Source organism: Atractosteus spatula, chromosome 1, assembly GCF_055471065.1.
Source record: "Atractosteus spatula isolate fAtrSpa1 chromosome 1, fAtrSpa1.hap1, whole genome shotgun sequence".
Lineage (NCBI taxonomy): Eukaryota > Metazoa > Chordata > Actinopteri > Semionotiformes > Lepisosteidae > Atractosteus > Atractosteus spatula.
Window position 1 is genome coordinate 28,752,802 of NC_142706.1, and position 22,171 is coordinate 28,774,972.

The window sequence follows — 22,171 nt, forward strand, 5'->3', positions numbered from 1 at the left end:
TAATAATAAAGTATGTTTCTCTCACATAACCTTCCAGGTACCAGACACTATTTACACATCCAGCCATGCCAAAACTCTTTTATTTTTTCAAATAATCAGATGTAGGGCTTCACTATTTTGTAAAACCACCAGGTGAAACAGTGAATGCTTAATGTGACGTGTCTAACATAATGTATAGCAAATCATATATCATATATGTGCTCTAGTCACGTTACACCACTCCATTCTCATTGTCCCAGTAAACTCTTATTTGTTAAATTCAATGAAGCCCCTTCAGAGGGAGTCAAGGGTTAAACGCGCTCTCAGTTGGGCTGACAGATATGGTCCAGATATATCTAAAATACCAAAGGACAATAGACTATTTACTGCAGCTGAAATATTTTTTTCCTCAGGACTGAGTATTCAGGCAGTAGCTAATGCCCGCTGGTTACAAATTACTCGCTATGAAATGTACTGTTTTATTAACATCACGTTAGAAGGCTTAGACGCTATCAAACAAGAATTAAGGGGAGTTAGATTAATGGCACTTCAGAACAGGTTCGTGCTGGACCTTCAAACTGCAGAATCTGGAGGAGTCTGTGCTTTAGTAGGAGACTCCTGTTGTACATATATTCCAGCAAATGACGATGATTATGGAAATCTTACGCTCTCTATTCAGCATTTGAAAGAACTGAAAGACAAGGTGAACAAAGAAAGAGGCATTAAAGATACACCAGCTTTTCTCTCCTGGTTAGAATCACTGTTTGGGCAAGGGGGAATGTTTTTCTTTAAGTTACTAACGCCGATTATAGGGGCTGTGATACTTGTCTTCCTGTTTTTATGTTGCTGTATGACATGTATTATTCCAATGCTTCGAAAAATGGTAATGAATATGTTTACGCATCAGTATATTCTGATAAGAATGCAAGAATTCGAAATATGGGAGCCTCCTGGGAATCCATATGAAGAATCTAACTTTTAACCATTTTCAAGAATAAAAAGGAGGGAATTGAAATGGAAATCTAATAAGTAAATTGATTCTTAAAATGTAGAGAGCTATGCAAAAAATATATTGGTGCTTTTAGAAAATATATTTCAAGGATGAAACTGCTGTGCTACAGTACGTGCAGAATTTTAGAAAACAGTGCGTCAACAAAGTACACTGTTTAGGTTACTTTAGAAGACAATGTACCAAAACAATATACAGTATGCTGTCTGGGTCGTTAGATTAGCCGAAAGTAACTGATAAGCTTTGAAAAACAAATCTAGTGGTGCTTCTTCTTTCGTTTTATGATGTAATCTGTTTTGTCTTAGGGAAAGGGGAAGTTTTAGAAGGGACAAAGTGCTGAGCTTTCTCTTACAGCGCAAAATCTGATAAAAACCCTGTACTGCTTGTAACAAATTGAGTCTCTGGTTGCACTTTGCAAAGTGGCGCCAGGACTCCCAATATTGCAATATTGAAATAAAGACCTTACTCAGGTGAAAACTCTCTCTTGTGGCTTCCTTGATAGGTAAATGTCCACGACTGTGCTATTTTTGCATACCCGGGTATCCACGCCCTACAGTAACCTGTGCAGCCTAAGAAGGACATCATCTCCTTCTTGGTGCAGGGTTTTGGAATTTTTTGGATCGCACTTATTCGCTCCGTGCCAATTGAGCTTGAATTTGCAGAAATGTCACGACCTAAATATCGTACATTCTTTTTTGCAAACTGCAGCTTTGATAGGGAAACTTTATTTCCAATACTGGCACGATAATTTTAAAGATGTTTAGTGTCCTGAACGCAAACGCTTTCCCTTGGAGAGCAAATCAACAAATTGTCAACATACTGCACTAGTGTACTACCGTTTTTAAAACCAAACCCTGAGAGACAGTCCTGCAATGCAGAGGAAAATACAGTAGGAGCCTCGGCATACCCCTGAGGCATACGAGTCCAAGTATACTTTTTTCCTTGAAACGTGAAAGCAAACCAGAACTGGGACTCAGAGTGTACTGGGATACTAAAAAATGCATTTGCCAAATCTATTACAGAAAGCCCCCTCTATCAATCCCACATCATATTTGTGAGCCGCCCAGAGGGAGCTGGGCACCCCCTCTAGTGCGGGATGGGAAGTGTCAACAGGGGTAGACACAAATAATGCACCCATCTGATCATCTGGAGCCGTGAGATGCACTGTCCTCCAGGTTTGAAGGATTGCTGAGTATGGGCGCCAACTGGCCTGGAGGGTGGCATTATATTTAACTCCCCTCGAGTCTGGAGCTGACCACGAAAAGCTTTCAACACACCGTTGGACAAAACTGCCCACGTCCTGCCAGCGAAAACCTGATGCTTTCGCAAGGGAAACATGAGGGTGCGTTCCCGCTTGATAAAGTGTCTTCTGCTTTTCTGTTAAGGTAATAGCTAATGCTGCAAAGTCTGTCGAAATTAAATACCCATTGCTTTTTATCCTATCACTACACAGTCCGTCACCAAACCACGCCATCTCAAATTCCTCAGTTGGACCTCCAAAACTAACCTCTGCTATACAATGTAAATTGCTCACGTCCTGAAAATCACCTTGGCCTGACCACAGTCTTTTTATTTCTTGTAAAAGAAGTTGTGGCGGTTGTTCCTCATCCTGCACTAAGTCCCTGCTATAGTAGTAGTCAGGGACTGTGGGTGAGTGTTGTATTAACATGGTACGTGGCAAGCAGTCTTCACTGCGGGTTAGCTCAAGCCCTTGTTCCGAACAGACGATGGTGAGGCCCATTTTGCAGAGTAAATCTCTGCCACACAAATTAACAGGGCACTCTTTAGAAAGGAGGAAGGAGTGGTTACCAGGCCCAAACTTATGCTGCTGGCATTCCACTGTCAGGGGTGCAGTAAAATAAGACTTTGTGGGATGTTCCGTTACTCCTATTGTTAAAATGGATTTTGAGGAGGGGTCGAACCTATAGATATTGTCCCTGAGTAACGAGTGTGTGGCTCCGGTATCCACTAAAAATTCATAAGGGTCTCCATTTATGTATAAAGTGACCTTGGGTAGCTGAGACGGGGGAGAGAGGGCAGGTAAGATAAAAGTCTCGGTGCCCTCAGGCCCTACCTCAGCTTGCGATGAACGTCAGTCCCTTTTTTCCTCCTGCCAGGGTGAGCTCACGGTTACCTCAGGTGGAGGTGGTGGTGGTAGATCCCAGTTGTTGCCGTCGCTTCTTCGTTTTGCTGTGTTGTGTTCGGGGCAGTCACGAGCCCAGTGTCTCATCTGTCCACACTTGAAGCAAGTCTGGAAGTCCCCTCTCGGGCTTTTGCTTCTTCCTCTTCGGCCTCGCCGGGCACACTGTCCTCTCCCTCTGTTCTGGTTACCCTGGTAAAACTGTAACTGAGCCATTTGCAGCTGGTGAAGCTGATGATTATCCTTTCGGGCTTTTCGCTCTCTCTTGTCTGTGAGCTGTCTTTCAGCATGATAAACATGGCGACATACTTCTGCTATTCGGGCAGTGTCCCAGCCGATACAGGTAGCTTTTACCATGCTACTTATTTCTGGAAGCAGTCCCTCTACAAAAAGGTTAGTGAGTTGGGTTTCATAAACTGACCCTGCCTCTCCTGCTGGGGGTTCAGACAGGCCACTAAGATTACTGAAGAGAGGAGTCAGTCTCTCCAAAAAGTCATTACAGGTTTCCCCGGGTTTCTGGTTACTTCGCCTCAGCACTACCCAATCCACTTTCCCTGGGTATTTTGCCTCTATTCTGCGACATATGGCATTAAGCTGGGTCTGATAGTCACTTCCAGCATCGCTGCTGTATGGGTGGTCAGGGCTAAACTCATTTTGACCATCTCCCCTTACATCGCCATAATCAAGCTTCAAAGTCTTTATAAAAATAGTCTCTAGCTCTCCTCTCGTGGGTCTGCTTTGTGCTACCAGCCATCTCAGGGCTGTCGTGTACTTACGCCCATTTGTTTTGGGGTTTGGCGGCTCCCCAATAACTGCCGCCAACTCAGTTAATTTCCATGGGCGATAAACGAGGACAGTAGGTTCCTCATCATCACCGGTGCGGGGATTAGGACATTCAATCATTGGCATGTGGAGCACCCCCTCTCCCTCCTCCATGGACTGGGGACACGGAACGGCGGAAGGATCGGCGGAGCGACCCCCACCATACTGCACTCCTATCCTTGTGCGGGACGGTGAGAGCATCCTCTCCGTGTCACCCTTTCTTTCATCCCGTCGCCTATTATACGGTGAATCCGGTCGGCCCTCCCCATATGGTGGAGGCGACGGAAGGGTAGTCACAGGAGCAATAGCTACTGCAAGACAATCCAATTCGGGACACACTTTAGTAGTGCTCAACATCATCTGTTCAGGTTTCTTACCCCATCCTGATTCATGCCTCTTAGCACATTCCTCCCACACACTTACACATCTGCACATATATTCAAAATCCCACCCGGGATCTCCCTCTAGGTTAAGTGAATCTGTCATTTCGTGTAATAATCGTATGGCCCATGGCTGAAAACTACCTGCACGGGGCCATCTTTCATTTGTCCATCCTGACATATTATCAGAAAAAGGTTGACAGTATATTAACTCATATTCTCTTCCCACTATATTCATTGGCGTTTCAGTTTTCTTCCCACTATTGCCTAACTTACTTTGTCAACTCTAACTTGTGACTCAATTTTCCACAACTCAAAACACTTCCAGTCGACTTTCTTATTTCCCCTTTTCTCTTTTTCTTTTAACTGTTCTTCTAGTTGTTGTATCTGCCTGGTACTAAAACTACCATTTTCAGGAAAACCTAACTTACTCCACGATGGAAGACACTTTATTCTCTGCAATAAAACCACAGAAAATATTCTAAATCGTCTTTTTACTTGAGTCCCAGACTCACTCACTCAAGCCCCAGGCTTAGAGCAAGATTTCTTAATCGTAAAACAAAAGGTTCGTTAAAATGATCACTTACTGACGTCAGACAGCCGTGAATTCTCCAGACGCGTCTCTGGAAGGACAAACAGTTTATCCTCCGAGGTTCGTCCAATTTGCTAAAATTGTCCGGGCCAGGATGGAGTTTCAGCAGCCGTCCGCGCTCAGGTTAGTGTCCCATCTGGGGTGCCAATCTTGTTGTGGAAATTTACCTATCAAGGAAGCCACAAGAGAGAGTTCTCACCTGAGTAAGGTCTTTATTTCAATATTGCAATATTGGGAGCCCTGCCGACACTTCGCAAAGTGCAACCAGAGACTCAATTTGTTACAAGCAGTACAGGGTTTTTATAAGATGTTGTGCTGTAAGAGAAAGCTCAGCACTTTGTCCCTTCTAAAACTTCCCCTTTCCCTAAGACAAAACAGATTACATCATAAAATGAAAGAAGAAGCACCACTAGATTTGTTTTTCAAAGCTTATCAGTTACCTTCGGCTAATCTAACGACCCAGACAGCATACTGTATATTGTTTTGGTACATTGTCTTCTAAAGTAACCTAAACAGTGTACTTTGTTGATGATCTGTTTTCTAAAATTCTGCACGTACTGTAGCACAGCAGTTACATCCTTGAAATATATTTTCTAAAAGCACCAATATATTTTTTGCATAGCTCTCTACATTTTAAGAATCAATTTACTTATTAGATTTCCATTTCAATTACATAAAGTATTTGTGCATAAATTAAATTAAATTAAATTTGAAACAATTAAATTAATAAACAATTTTATTTTAGGTTTTAGTTTTAGCATGTGATAATATTTCATAGCTGTGTCAATATTTTTTTACCAAAGACATAATCTAATCATTTCTAATTAAATCCTTTTAAATAAGTAGACAATTCAAAGAATGTTTGAAGTGTTTGAAAAGAAAGTTTGAACCCATCTATTGAGTGCACATTTAAGAAGGCACTATGAACTAATTTTACCTAAGTATTCAATTCAATTCAATGTATTTGTATATACAGTAGTGCCTTTCACAACAAGGCGCTTAACAAAGCAAATGACCATACATGTTGTGGATGCAGAACAGAAAAGACCAGAAGACAACGGAGGAGAGGAACCAAAAACTCCTTAGTAGGGAGAAAAAAAAATTCTAGAGTCCAATGTCATCTTGGTGCCCAACCTCTTTGGACAAGCTAACATTATATCATTAAAAAAGCAAAAAATGAATAAAGGTATTAATCCAACCATCATGTCTTATGTATGGCAGTACTCTTTGCAAATCTCTGTGGACAAGCAAAATCCTCCTAAACGATAGCTAGATCCATGATGTCCCTATTGGATGCATGGCTGTGATGCAGCATCCAACTCAGATGGTGCCCAGCCTGGGTGCCACCTGGACATGTGAGGAGGAGAATAGGATAGTTTGGTCAGAACAGATGTATCTACCTGGTGGGCCAACACAGAGACACACAATGGCATGTACAGCAGCACCAGCAGCCAAGATTGCAACGGGCTATGATAATAAGGTGTGAGTAGGTTAGGCTGAAGTAATAGGTTTTCAGTCTGGATTTGAATACTGAGATTGACTCAGCATCCTGAACATGGGGTGGGAGACTGTTCCATAAGCTAGGGGTCCTGTTACTAAAGGCTTTACCGCCAACTGTTTTTTTATTCATGTGTGGAATATGAAGAAGGCCTCCATTCTGTGATCTAAGCGGGCAATTTGGATTGTATATTAATAAATTCCATTAGATAGACAGCTGCCTGACCTCTGAGAGCCTTATAAGTAAGTAGAAGGATTTTGAAGTCTGCCCTGTACCTGACAGGAAGCCAATGAAGAGAGCTAAGTATAGGTATAATATGGTTGTACTTTCTGCTCCTAGTAACAATTCTAGCTGCTGCATTCTGAATTCGCTGTAAGGTGTTGAAAGAGTGATGGGTGCTCCCTGTGAGTAGGGCATTGTAGTTGTTGTCACAATCGTAAACCCTCCTCTTAAGGGTGCTCTGGCTCTTTCACATTTTAGTTGATTATGTGCACCTGCATCCTATCCAACCGCTTTTACTATTCTGGGCTCAGCATTGGAAGATGGACACCCGGAAGCCCACCTACCAGCAGGTCCTGGAGTGACCCGACGGCATAGGCTTCACCACGGCGTCCTGACCATCTGGGTCCAGGGCTCGGAGCGCCTGGCCTCGTTAACCCGCTTTTATTCCCTTTGCTCTGGATTTTTGGACTTCACCCTGGATTACCCCCTTGACTCCTCTGGATTTGTTTGCCCAGGCCACGCCCCCCCAGAGTATCAGTGCACAGTCATCACACCCCCCTGTTTGTCAAGCTGCCCAGTTCCTAGTAGTCTCCTCCCCTTCCATCTGTAAGTTTCACTTACAGATGCAGCCATTCAAAGTGCGCGGTACAAACCCGTACCATGGGCAAATCATTACGTCATACTGCGCCATAAAGTGTCATACCTTGGTACGTGATTGGCTGGCCAAAATGACCGACAGGGGCACTCATGGTGCGGTGGTCGGTCGTGAAAGATTTAATCATTTAATGTCTTTACTGTGCACGTTTTAATTCGCTTAGTATTGAATATTTACTTGGAATTTTACAACTAAAGGGAAATTTTAGCAGCTGAGCATAAAAAGTAGAGGAGCATAACGCATCTGAAGGTCATAAACGATATTAATTTAGGAACATAAACATATTACTGTATGTAAACTGTACTGTATATGGCTGGTCTTGGTAGTTTAAAGAAAAAAATACACACCAGTTTTCCATTTCTCCCTACACATTTTAAGCATCAAAGCTTTATAAAATGGTCCCCAAAAATATGCTGTATAGAATGAAATTTAATTAAAAAAATTATTTAACACGAAAAATAAGCTGTTTACGTTCCTCCGCCTGAGAATATAGTCCCTTGCTGCTATGCAATGCAGAAACACAGCCACAAGTAACTAGCAAAGAGAGGACATTAGCTAGCCAATATGATAAAGGAATAAATTACTTTTTTTGATTATTTCTTTAGCACATTTAATTGAACATTTCCACCGATTGTACAAGCACTGAAAAACTGTCCAATCCCTAGTTCATCAGGCATTTTCTTTTACTATAACAGACATAAAAACTCCCTTGCTTTTAACAGAGCGTTTCATAATTTCTAAGAATGAAAATGATTTACACTATGCGACACTTATCATTCAACGAGAGCTCAAAATATCACAGGGATCGTCAAGACCGCAACAAAGACAGCAGAGACCGGGCCTTCTCCGGGAGAATAGGGTAACCCTGGGGGACTAAGTAGGCCACGTCTGCGGCAACCGGACCCAGTGGCTCTCCCACTAAGCGGCGGCGTTGGGCGAACCTCACCCGCAGCAGTCCCGGCGCCTCCCCTCTCCTGTCGAAACGCCTCCGGAGGGCCGACGCCAGCGCCGCGTAGTTGTACCGCTGGTCCCCGGGTACATCCAGCAACGCCTGGCAGGCCTTCCCCTCCAGGACCGCGGCGAGGTGGCATTATTTCTAAATATCTAAATATCACAACATGTGTACACAACGATCCCCTCAGATTCCAGCTAGTGAGTAATTATGCACTAAAAAAAAGAGAATTAGGTCACTGATAGTTTTATGTTCAAGCTGTGAACGTTTTCACATCTCGTGGTCTTTAAAATGCATTTGGTTTGAAGGCTTTCTGTGTTTCCCTTCCGAAGATATGAAGATATATAAACATTTACTGCAATACATTTCCTTGGGTAGCTGCATCAGCCTGCAACATTTCTGCTGTGAATCCTTCTTCAGGTGTGAGGGAACAGACAAAGCAGGAACTTATTGTACTTTCTAATGACATTACACGTGGAAAGATTACAGATTACTGATTTTAATCGTCTTTAATTTTGTTATACATTTTAGAAAAGTTTCAGCTATGCATACACCACAAAACTATTACTAAAGTTTTAAACTAAAGGTTAAAACGATCAATTTTCACAAAGTATATAAACGTACAGTAATATGGTCAGAAGGACCATGTAAAAACATTAAGAAATAACCACATGTAAGACTTTGATGCTAAAATGTTTAGGGAGAAATGAAATATTGGTGTGTATTTTTTCTTTAAAATACCAATACCAGCAACATACAGTTTGCATAATATGTTTATGTTCCTAAATTAATATCGTTTATGACCTTCAGATGCGTTATGCTCCTCTTCTTTTTACACTCAGCTACTAAAATTTCCCTTTAGTGGTAAAATTCCATATAGATATCCAATACTAGGTGGATTAAAATGTGCACAGTAAAGAGATTAAATGATTAAATCTTTTCACTAATGACCAATACACCACAAGCCCAAAAGCGCAACATTATTAATAATATCTTCCGTGTTGTATTAACATTGGGATGTTTTTTTACAAATGTAAAAAGAGGCGATACACAACGTGTCTCCTCTATAACTCTTCAGTTTACAGAGAAATTCCGCCAGAGCCTCGCAACATTGTCCAATAATACTCATCTTGTGTCTAGTTTTTAGTTAAGTAGGATTTGAGCTACACACAATAACAAAAAACAGAATCCACCTGCGATTCGGGTGTTAACAAAATGTGTTTACAAAGAAAGTGGAATACAGTAATACTACCAGCTATATAGATAGATAGATTAAGATATTTAGATCCTTAAATTAATATCATTATTAATTTCTTTAGATACGTGATTCCATATTATATACCCAATTATAAAACAGATAATTCCGGTCCTGAAATCTGATTGGCTGACACCCTTCTGAAGCCGTGCCATATTCTCTGGTATATGCACACCCCAGAATTTTGACTTTTTACTGTGTGATAAAGAAATTTTAAAGACTACTTCATAGCGTGGATAAGAAAGCGTCGATAAAAATGCTTGGATTCTCATGTATGTGATACACATATCTTTTTCTGCTGTCTTTGTTGCGCTCTTGACGATCCTTGATATTTTGATATTTTGATATTTTGATCCTTGATATTTTGAGCTCTTGTTGAATGATAAGTGTCGCATATGTAGCGACAATGCTTGTTAATAAGACAGAATTAAGTGTTGCTGGGCTTTCCCAAATGAGGCCCCATCTCTCTGTTCATCTCTGTGGTGCAGCCACAGAGAAGCTATTCATGCAGGCTGATTTAAAGATGTTTTCTTTTGATAAGGGACAGCTCCCAAAGGGGGATGCACTTAGCTAAGCCTGGCTATCATGATCAATGGTCATCCATTGGCGCCTATCTGTCTAGGGAGTGCCAGATGGACATCTGGACTGCATTCCTAGGTGTCAGGAGTAAGTGACTCATATCTCACCTTGATCAACCAATCAGGGACTGGTAGGGCCGAGTAACCCACGTGGGTTAGCGGGCAATTTGGATTGTATATTAATAAATTCCATTAGATAGACAGCTGCCTGACCTCTGAGAGCCTTATAAGTAAGTAGAAGGATTTTGAAGTCTGCCCTGTACCTGACAGGAAGCCAATGAAGAGAGCTAAGTATAGGTATAATATGGTTGTACTTTCTGCTCCTAGTAACAATTCTAGCTGCTGCATTCTGAATTCGCTGTAAGGTGTTGAAAGAGTGATGGGTGCTCCCTGTGAGTAGGGCATTGTAGTTGTTGTCACAATCGTAAACCCTCCTCTTAAGGGTGCTCTGGCTCTTTCACATTTTAGTTGATTATGTGCACCTGCATCCTATCCAACCGCTTTTACTATTCTGGGCTCAGCATTGGAAGATGGACACCCGGAAGCCCACCTACCAGCAGGTCCTGGAGTGACCCGACGGCATAGGCTTCACCACGGCGTCCTGACCATCTGGGTCCAGGGCTCGGAGCGCCTGGCCTCGTTAACCCGCTTTTATTCCCTTTGCTCTGGATTTTTGGACTTCACCCTGGATTACCCCCTTGACTCCTCTGGATTTGTTTGCCCAGGCCACGCCCCCCCAGAGTATCAGTGCACAGTCATCACACCCCCCTGTTTGTCAAGCTGCCCAGTTCCTAGTAGTCTCCTCCCCTTCCATCTGTAAGTTTCACTTACAGATGCAGCCATTCAAAGTGCGCGGTACAAACCCGTACCATGGGCAAATCATTACGTCATACTGCGCCATAAAGTGTCATACCTTGGTACGTGATTGGCTGGCCAAAATGACCGACAGGGGCACTCATGGTGCGGTGGTCGGTCGTGAAAGATTTAATCATTTAATGTCTTTACTGTGCACGTTTTAATTCGCTTAGTATTGAATATTTACTTGGAATTTTACAACTAAAGGGAAATTTTAGCAGCTGAGCATAAAAAGTAGAGGAGCATAACGCATCTGAAGGTCATAAACGATATTAATTTAGGAACATAAACATATTACTGTATGTAAACTGTACTGTATATGGCTGGTCTTGGTAGTTTAAAGAAAAAAATACACACCAGTTTTCCATTTCTCCCTACACATTTTAAGCATCAAAGCTTTATAAAATGGTCCCCAAAAATATGCTGTATAGAATGAAATTTAATTAAAAAAATTATTTAACACGAAAAATAAGCTGTTTACGTTCCTCCGCCTGAGAATATAGTCCCTTGCTGCTATGCAATGCAGAAACACAGCCACAAGTAACTAGCAAAGAGAGGACATTAGCTAGCCAATATGATAAAGGAATAAATTACTTTTTTTGATTATTTCTTTAGCACATTTAATTGAACATTTCCACCGATTGTACAAGCACTGAAAAACTGTCCAATCCCTAGTTCATCAGGCATTTTCTTTTACTATAACAGACATAAAAACTCCCTTGCTTTTAACAGAGCGTTTCATAATTTCTAAGAATGAAAATGATTTACACTATGCGACACTTATCATTCAACGAGAGCTCAAAATATCACAGGGATCGTCAAGACCGCAACAAAGACAGCAGAGACCGGGCCTTCTCCGGGAGAATAGGGTAACCCTGGGGGACTAAGTAGGCCACGTCTGCGGCAACCGGACCCAGTGGCTCTCCCACTAAGCGGCGGCGTTGGGCGAACCTCACCCGCAGCAGTCCCGGCGCCTCCCCTCTCCTGTCGAAACGCCTCCGGAGGGCCGACGCCAGCGCCGCGTAGTTGTACCGCTGGTCCCCGGGTACATCCAGCAACGCCTGGCAGGCCTTCCCCTCCAGGACCGCGGCGAGGTGGCATTATTTCTAAATATCTAAATATCACAACATGTGTACACAACGATCCCCTCAGATTCCAGCTAGTGAGTAATTATGCACTAAAAAAAAGAGAATTAGGTCACTGATAGTTTTATGTTCAAGCTGTGAACGTTTTCACATCTCGTGGTCTTTAAAATGCATTTGGTTTGAAGGCTTTCTGTGTTTCCCTTCCGAAGATATGAAGATATATAAACATTTACTGCAATACATTTCCTTGGGTAGCTGCATCAGCCTGCAACATTTCTGCTGTGAATCCTTCTTCAGGTGTGAGGGAACAGACAAAGCAGGAACTTATTGTACTTTCTAATGACATTACACGTGGAAAGATTACAGATTACTGATTTTAATCGTCTTTAATTTTGTTATACATTTTAGAAAAGTTTCAGCTATGCATACACCACAAAACTATTACTAAAGTTTTAAACTAAAGGTTAAAACGATCAATTTTCACAAAGTATATAAACGTACAGTAATATGGTCAGAAGGACCATGTAAAAACATTAAGAAATAACCACATGTAAGACTTTGATGCTAAAATGTTTAGGGAGAAATGAAATATTGGTGTGTATTTTTTCTTTAAAATACCAATACCAGCAACATACAGTTTGCATAATATGTTTATGTTCCTAAATTAATATCGTTTATGACCTTCAGATGCGTTATGCTCCTCTTCTTTTTACACTCAGCTACTAAAATTTCCCTTTAGTGGTAAAATTCCATATAGATATCCAATACTAGGTGGATTAAAATGTGCACAGTAAAGAGATTAAATGATTAAATCTTTTCACTAATGACCAATACACCACAAGCCCAAAAGCGCAACATTATTAATAATATCTTCCGTGTTGTATTAACATTGGGATGTTTTTTTACAAATGTAAAAAGAGGCGATACACAACGTGTCTCCTCTATAACTCTTCAGTTTACAGAGAAATTCCGCCAGAGCCTCGCAACATTGTCCAATAATACTCATCTTGTGTCTAGTTTTTAGTTAAGTAGGATTTGAGCTACACACAATAACAAAAAACAGAATCCACCTGCGATTCGGGTGTTAACAAAATGTGTTTACAAAGAAAGTGGAATACAGTAATACTACCAGCTATATAGATAGATAGATTAAGATATTTAGATCCTTAAATTAATATCATTATTAATTTCTTTAGATACGTGATTCCATATTATATACCCAATTATAAAACAGATAATTCTGGTCCTGAAATCTGATTGGCTGACACCCTTCTGAAGCCGTGCCATATTCTCTGGTATATGCACACCCCAGAATTTTGACTTTTTACTGTGTGATAAAGAAATTTTAAAGACTACTTCATAGCGTGGATAAGAAAGCGTCGATAAAAATGCTTGGATTCTCATGTATGTGATACACATATCTTTTTCTGCTGTCTTTGTTGCGCTCTTGACGATCCTTGATATTTTGATATTTTGATATTTTGATCCTTGATATTTTGAGCTCTTGTTGAATGATAAGTGTCGCATATGTAGCGACAATGCTTGTTAATAAGACAGAATTAAGTGTTGCTGGGCTTTCCCAAATGAGGCCCCATCTCTCTGTTCATCTCTGTGGTGCAGCCACAGAGAAGCTATTCATGCAGGCTGATTTAAAGATGTTTTCTTTTGATAAGGGACAGCTCCCAAAGGGGGATGCACTTAGCTAAGCCTGGCTATCATGATCAATGGTCATCCATTGGCGCCTATCTGTCTAGGGAGTGCCAGATGGACATCTGGACTGCATTCCTAGGTGTCAGGAGTAAGTGACTCATATCTCACCTTGATCAACCAATCAGGGACTGGTAGGGCCGAGTAACCCACGTGGGTTAGCGGGCAATTTGGATTGTATATTAATAAATTCCATTAGATAGACAGCTGCCTGACCTCTGAGAGCCTTATAAGTAAGTAGAAGGATTTTGAAGTCTGCCCTGTACCTGACAGGAAGCCAATGAAGAGAGCTAAGTATAGGTATAATATGGTTGTACTTTCTGCTCCTAGTAACAATTCTAGCTGCTGCATTCTGAATTCGCTGTAAGGTGTTGAAAGAGTGATGGGTGCTCCCTGTGAGTAGGGCATTGTAGTTGTTGTCACAATCGTAAACCCTCCTCTTAAGGGTGCTCTGGCTCTTTCACATTTTAGTTGATTATGTGCACCTGCATCCTATCCAACCGCTTTTACTATTCTGGGCTCAGCATTGGAAGATGGACACCCGGAAGCCCACCTACCAGCAGGTCCTGGAGTGACCCGACGGCATAGGCTTCACCACGGCGTCCTGACCATCTGGGTCCAGGGCTCGGAGCGCCTGGCCTCGTTAACCCGCTTTTATTCCCTTTGCTCTGGATTTTTGGACTTCACCCTGGATTACCCCCTTGACTCCTCTGGATTTGTTTGCCCAGGCCACGCCCCCCCAGAGTATCAGTGCACAGTCATCACACCCCCCTGTTTGTCAAGCTGCCCAGTTCCTAGTAGTCTCCTCCCCTTCCATCTGTAAGTTTCACTTACAGATGCAGCCATTCAAAGTGCGCGGTACAAACCCGTACCATGGGCAAATCATTACGTCATACTGCGCCATAAAGTGTCATACCTTGGTACGTGATTGGCTGGCCAAAATGACCGACAGGGGCACTCATGGTGCGGTGGTCGGTCGTGAAAGATTTAATCATTTAATGTCTTTACTGTGCACGTTTTAATTCGCTTAGTATTGAATATTTACTTGGAATTTTACAACTAAAGGGAAATTTTAGCAGCTGAGCATAAAAAGTAGAGGAGCATAACGCATCTGAAGGTCATAAACGATATTAATTTAGGAACATAAACATATTACTGTATGTAAACTGTACTGTATATGGCTGGTCTTGGTAGTTTAAAGAAAAAAATACACACCAGTTTTCCATTTCTCCCTACACATTTTAAGCATCAAAGCTTTATAAAATGGTCCCCAAAAATATGCTGTATAGAATGAAATTTAATTAAAAAAATTATTTAACACGAAAAATAAGCTGTTTACGTTCCTCCGCCTGAGAATATAGTCCCTTGCTGCTATGCAATGCAGAAACACAGCCACAAGTAACTAGCAAAGAGAGGACATTAGCTAGCCAATATGATAAAGGAATAAATTACTTTTTTTGATTATTTCTTTAGCACATTTAATTGAACATTTCCACCGATTGTACAAGCACTGAAAAACTGTCCAATCCCTAGTTCATCAGGCATTTTCTTTTACTATAACAGACATAAAAACTCCCTTGCTTTTAACAGAGCGTTTCATAATTTCTAAGAATGAAAATGATTTACACTATGCGACACTTATCATTCAACGAGAGCTCAAAATATCACAGGGATCGTCAAGACCGCAACAAAGACAGCAGAGACCGGGCCTTCTCCGGGAGAATAGGGTAACCCTGGGGGACTAAGTAGGCCACGTCTGCGGCAACCGGACCCAGTGGCTCTCCCACTAAGCGGCGGCGTTGGGCGAACCTCACCCGCAGCAGTCCCGGCGCCTCCCCTCTCCTGTCGAAACGCCTCCGGAGGGCCGACGCCAGCGCCGCGTAGTTGTACCGCTGGTCCCCGGGTACATCCAGCAACGCCTGGCAGGCCTTCCCCTCCAGGACCGCGGCGAGGTGGCATTATTTCTAAATATCTAAATATCACAACATGTGTACACAACGATCCCCTCAGATTCCAGCTAGTGAGTAATTATGCACTAAAAAAAAGAGAATTAGGTCACTGATAGTTTTATGTTCAAGCTGTGAACGTTTTCACATCTCGTGGTCTTTAAAATGCATTTGGTTTGAAGGCTTTCTGTGTTTCCCTTCCGAAGATATGAAGATATATAAACATTTACTGCAATACATTTCCTTGGGTAGCTGCATCAGCCTGCAACATTTCTGCTGTGAATCCTTCTTCAGGTGTGAGGGAACAGACAAAGCAGGAACTTATTGTACTTTCTAATGACATTACACGTGGAAAGATTACAGATTACTGATTTTAATCGTCTTTAATTTTGTTATACATTTTAGAAAAGTTTCAGCTATGCATACACCACAAAACTATTACTAAAGTTTTAAACTAAAGGTTAAAACGATCAATTTTCACAAAGTATATAAACGTACAGTAATATGGTCAGAAGGACCATGTAAAAACATTAAGAAATAACCACATGTAAGACTTTGATGCTAAAATGTTTAGGGAGAAATGAAATATTGGTGTGTATTTTTTCTTTAAAATACCAATACCAGCAACATACAGTTTGCATAATATGTTTATGTTCCTAAATTAATATCGTTTATGACCTTCAGATGCGTTATGCTCCTCTTCTTTTTACACTCAGCTACTAAAATTTCCCTTTAGTGGTAAAATTCCATATAGATATCCAATACTAGGTGGATTAAAATGTGCACAGTAAAGAGATTAAATGATTAAATCTTTTCACTAATGACCAATACACCACAAGCCCAAAAGCGCAACATTATTAATAATATCTTCCGTGTTGTATTAACATTGGGATGTTTTTTTACAAATGTAAAAAGAGGCGATACACAACGTGTCTCCTCTATAACTCTTCAGTTTACAGAGAAATTCCGCCAGAGCCTCGCAACATTGTCCAATAATACTCATCTTGTGTCTAGTTTTTAGTTAAGTAGGATTTGAGCTACACACAATAACAAAAAACAGAATCCACCTGCGATTCGGGTGTTAACAAAATGTGTTTACAAAGAAAGTGGAATACAGTAATACTACCAGCTATATAGATAGATAGATTAAGATATTTAGATCCTTAAATTAATATCATTATTAATTTCTTTAGATACGTGATTCCATATTATATACCCAATTATAAAACAGATAATTCTGGTCCTGAAATCTGATTGGCTGACACCCTTCTGAAGCCGTGCCATATTCTCTGGTATATGCACACCCCAGAATTTTGACTTTTTACTGTGTGATAAAGAAATTTTAAAGACTACTTCATAGCGTGGATAAGAAAGCGTCGATAAAAATGCTTGGATTCTCATGTATGTGATACACATATCTTTTTCTGCTGTCTTTGTTGCGCTCTTGACGATCCTTGATATTTTGATATTTTGATATTTTGATCCTTGATATTTTGAGCTCTTGTTGAATGATAAGTGTCGCATATGTAGCGACAATGCTTGTTAATAAGACAGAATTAAGTGTTGCTGGGCTTTCCCAAATGAGGCCCCATCTCTCTGTTCATCTCTGTGGTGCAGCCACAGAGAAGCTATTCATGCAGGCTGATTTAAAGATGTTTTCTTTTGATAAGGGACAGCTCCCAAAGGGGGATGCACTTAGCTAAGCCTGGCTATCATGATCAATGGTCATCCATTGGCGCCTATCTGTCTAGGGAGTGCCAGATGGACATCTGGACTGCATTCCTAGGTGTCAGGAGTAAGTGACTCATATCTCACCTTGATCAACCAATCAGGGACTGGTAGGGCCGAGTAACCCACGTGGGTTAGCGGGCAATTTGGATTGTATATTAATAAATTCCATTAGATAGACAGCTGCCTGACCTCTGAGAGCCTTATAAGTAAGTAGAAGGATTTTGAAGTCTGCCCTGTACCTGACAGGAAGCCAATGAAGAGAGCTAAGTATAGGTATAATATGGTTGTACTTTCTGCTCCTAGTAACAATTCTAGCTGCTGCATTCTGAATTCGCTGTAAGGTGTTGAAAGAGTGATGGGTGCTCCCTGTGAGTAGGGCATTGTAGTTGTTGTCACAATCGTAAACCCTCCTCTTAAGGGTGCTCTGGCTCTTTCACATTTTAGTTGATTATGTGCACCTGCATCCTATCCAACCGCTTTTACTATTCTGGGCTCAGCATTGGAAGATGGACACCCGGAAGCCCACCTACCAGCAGGTCCTGGAGTGACCCGACGGCATAGGCTTCACCACGGCGTCCTGACCATCTGGGTCCAGGGCTCGGAGCGCCTGGCCTCGTTAACCCGCTTTTATTCCCTTTGCTCTGGATTTTTGGACTTCACCCTGGATTACCCCCTTGACTCCTCTGGATTTGTTTGCCCAGGCCACGCCCCCCCAGAGTATCAGTGCACAGTCATCACACCCCCCTGTTTGTCAAGCTGCCCAGTTCCTAGTAGTCTCCTCCCCTTCCATCTGTAAGTTTCACTTACAGATGCAGCCATTCAAAGTGCGCGGTACAAACCCGTACCATGGGCAAATCATTACGTCATACTGCGCCATAAAGTGTCATACCTTGGTACGTGATTGGCTGGCCAAAATGACCGACAGGGGCACTCATGGTGCGGTGGTCGGTCGTGAAAGATTTAATCATTTAATGTCTTTACTGTGCACGTTTTAATTCGCTTAGTATTGAATATTTACTTGGAATTTTACAACTAAAGGGAAATTTTAGCAGCTGAGCATAAAAAGTAGAGGAGCATAACGCATCTGAAGGTCATAAACGATATTAATTTAGGAACATAAACATATTACTGTATGTAAACTGTACTGTATATGGCTGGTCTTGGTAGTTTAAAGAAAAAAATACACACCAGTTTTCCATTTCTCCCTACACATTTTAAGCATCAAAGCTTTATAAAATGGTCCCCAAAAATATGCTGTATAGAATGAAATTTAATTAAAAAAATTATTTAACACGAAAAATAAGCTGTTTACGTTCCTCCGCCTGAGAATATAGTCCCTTGCTGCTATGCAATGCAGAAACACAGCCACAAGTAACTAGCAAAGAGAGGACATTAGCTAGCCAATATGATAAAGGAATAAATTACTTTTTTTGATTATTTCTTTAGCACATTTAATTGAACATTTCCACCGATTGTACAAGCACTGAAAAACTGTCCAATCCCTAGTTCATCAGGCATTTTCTTTTACTATAACAGACATAAAAACTCCCTTGCTTTTAACAGAGCGTTTCATAATTTCTAAGAATGAAAATGATTTACACTATGCGACACTTATCATTCAACGAGAGCTCAAAATATCACAGGGATCGTCAAGACCGCAACAAAGACAGCAGAGACCGGGCCTTCTCCGGGAGAATAGGGTAACCCTGGGGGACTAAGTAGGCCACGTCTGCGGCAACCGGACCCAGTGGCTCTCCCACTAAGCGGCGGCGTTGGGCGAACCTCACCCGCAGCAGTCCCGGCGCCTCCCCTCTCCTGTCGAAACGCCTCCGGAGGGCCGACGCCAGCGCCGCGTAGTTGTACCGCTGGTCCCCGGGTACATCCAGCAACGCCTGGCAGGCCTTCCCCTCCAGGACCGCGGCGAGGTGGCATTATTTCTAAATATCTAAATATCACAACATGTGTACACAACGATCCCCTCAGATTCCAGCTAGTGAGTAATTATGCACTAAAAAAAAGAGAATTAGGTCACTGATAGTTTTATGTTCAAGCTGTGAACGTTTTCACATCTCGTGGTCTTTAAAATGCATTTGGTTTGAAGGCTTTCTGTGTTTCCCTTCCGAAGATATGAAGATATATAAACATTTACTGCAATACATTTACTTGGGTAGCTGCATCAGCCTGCAACATTTCTGCTGTGAATCCTTCTTCAGGTGTGAGGGAACAGACAAAGCAGGAACTTATTGTACTTTCTAATGACATTACACGTGGAAAGATTACAGATTACTGATTTTAATCGTCTTTAATTTTGTTATACATTTTAGAAAAGTTTCAGCTATGCATACACCACAAAACTATTACTAAAGTTTTAAACTAAAGGTTAAAACGATCAATTTTCACAAAGTATATAAACGTACAGTAATATGGTCAGAAGGACCATGTAAAAACATTAAGAAATAACCACATGTAAGACTTTGATGCTAAAATGTTTAGGGAGAAATGAAATATTGGTGTGTATTTTTTCTTTAAAATACCAATACCAGCAACATACAGTTTGCATAATATGTTTATGTTCCTAAATTAATATCGTTTATGACCTTCAGATGCGTTATGCTCCTCTTCTTTTTACACTCAGCTACTAAAATTTCCCTTTAGTGGTAAAATTCCATATAGATATCCAATACTAGGTGGATTAAAATGTGCACAGTAAAGAGATTAAATGATTAAATCTTTTCACTAATGACCAATACACCACAAGCCCAAAAGCGCAACATTATTAATAATATCTTCCGTGTTGTATTAACATTGGGATGTTTTTTTACAAATGTAAAAAGAGGCGATACACAACGTGTCTCCTCTATATCTCTTCAGTTTACAGAGAAATTCCGCCAGAGCCTCGCAACATTGTCCAATAATACTCATCTTGTGTCTAGTTTTTAGTTAAGTAGGATTTGAGCTACACACAATAACAAAAAACAGAATCCACCTGCGATTCGGGTGTTAACAAAATGTGTTTACAAAGAAAGTGGAATACAGTAATACTACCAGCTATATAGATAGATAGATTAAGATATTTAGATCCTTAAATTAATATCATTATTAATTTCTTTAGATACGTGATTCCATATTATATACCCAATTATAAAACAGATAATTCCGGTCCTGAAATCTGATTGGCTGACACCCTTCTGAAGCCGTGCCATATTCTCTGGTATATGCACACCCCAGAATTTTGACTTTTTACTGTGTGATAAAGAAATTTTAAAGACTACTTCATAGCGTAGATAAGAAAGCGTCGATAAAAATGCTTGGATTCTCATGTATGTGATACACATATCTTTTTCTGCTGTCTTTGTTGCGCTCTTGACGATCCTTGATATTTTGATATTTTGATATTTTGATCCTTGATATTTTGAGCTCTTGTTGAATGATAAGTGTCGCATATGTAGCGACAATGCTTGTTAATAAGACAGAATTAAGTGTTGCTGGGCTTTCCCAAATGAGGCCCCATCTCTCTGTTCATCTCTGTGGTGCAGCCACAGAGAAGCTATTCATGCAGGCTGATTTAAAGATGTTTTCTTTTGATAAGGGACAGCTCCCAAAGGGGGATGCACTTAGCTAAGCCTGGCTATCATGATCAATGGTCATCCATTGGCGCCTATCTGTCTAGGGAGTGCCAGATGGACATCTGGACTGCATTCCTAGGTGTCAGGAGTAAGTGACTCATATCTCACCTTGATCAACCAATCAGGGACTGGTAGGGCCGAGTAACCCACGTGGGTTAGCGGGCAATTTGGATTGTATATTAATAAATTCCATTAGATAGACAGCTGCCTGACCTCTGAGAGCCTTATAAGTAAGTAGAAGGATTTTGAAGTCTGCCCTGTACCTGACAGGAAGCCAATGAAGAGAGCTAAGTATAGGTATAATATGGTTGTACTTTCTGCTCCTAGTAACAATTCTAGCTGCTGCATTCTGAATTCGCTGTAAGGTGTTGAAAGAGTGATGGGTGCTCCCTGTGAGTAGGGCATTGTAGTTGTTGTCACAATCGTAAACCCTCCTCTTAAGGGTGCTCTGGCTCTTTCACATTTTAGTTGATTATGTGCACCTGCATCCTATCCAACCGCTTTTACTATTCTGGGCTCAGCATTGGAAGATGGACACCCGGAAGCCCACCTACCAGCAGGTCCTGGAGTGACCCGACGGCATAGGCTTCACCACGGCGTCCTGACCATCTGGGTCCAGGGCTCGGAGCGCCTGGCCTCGTTAACCCGCTTTTATTCCCTTTGCTCTGGATTTTTGGACTTCACCCTGGATTACCCCCTTGACTCCTCTGGATTTGTTTGCCCAGGCCACGCCCCCCCAGAGTATCAGTGCACAGTCATCACACCCCCCTGTTTGTCAAGCTGCCCAGTTCCTAGTAGTCTCCTCCCCTTCCATCTGTAAGTTTCACTTACAGATGCAGCCATTCAAAGTGCGCGGTACAAACCCGTACCATGGGCAAATCATTACGTCATACTGCGCCATAAAGTGTCATACCTTGGTACGTGATTGGCTGGCCAAAATGACCGACAGGGGCACTCATGGTGCGGTGGTCGGTCGTGAAAGATTTAATCATTTAATGTCTTTACTGTGCACGTTTTAATTCGCTTAGTATTGAATATTTACTTGGAATTTTACAACTAAAGGGAAATTTTAGCAGCTGAGCATAAAAAGTAGAGGAGCATAACGCATCTGAAGGTCATAAACGATATTAATTTAGGAA

General features: G+C 41.4%; 1 protein-coding gene across 1 annotated transcript in view; it reads left to right on the forward strand.

Moving 5' to 3' along the window:
- The window catches only part of arap2 (ArfGAP with RhoGAP domain, ankyrin repeat and PH domain 2), a 247,624-nt gene that overhangs the window by 202,614 nt on the left and 22,839 nt on the right, over nt 1-22,171 (forward strand). The gene's annotated exons all lie outside the window — the stretch shown is intronic.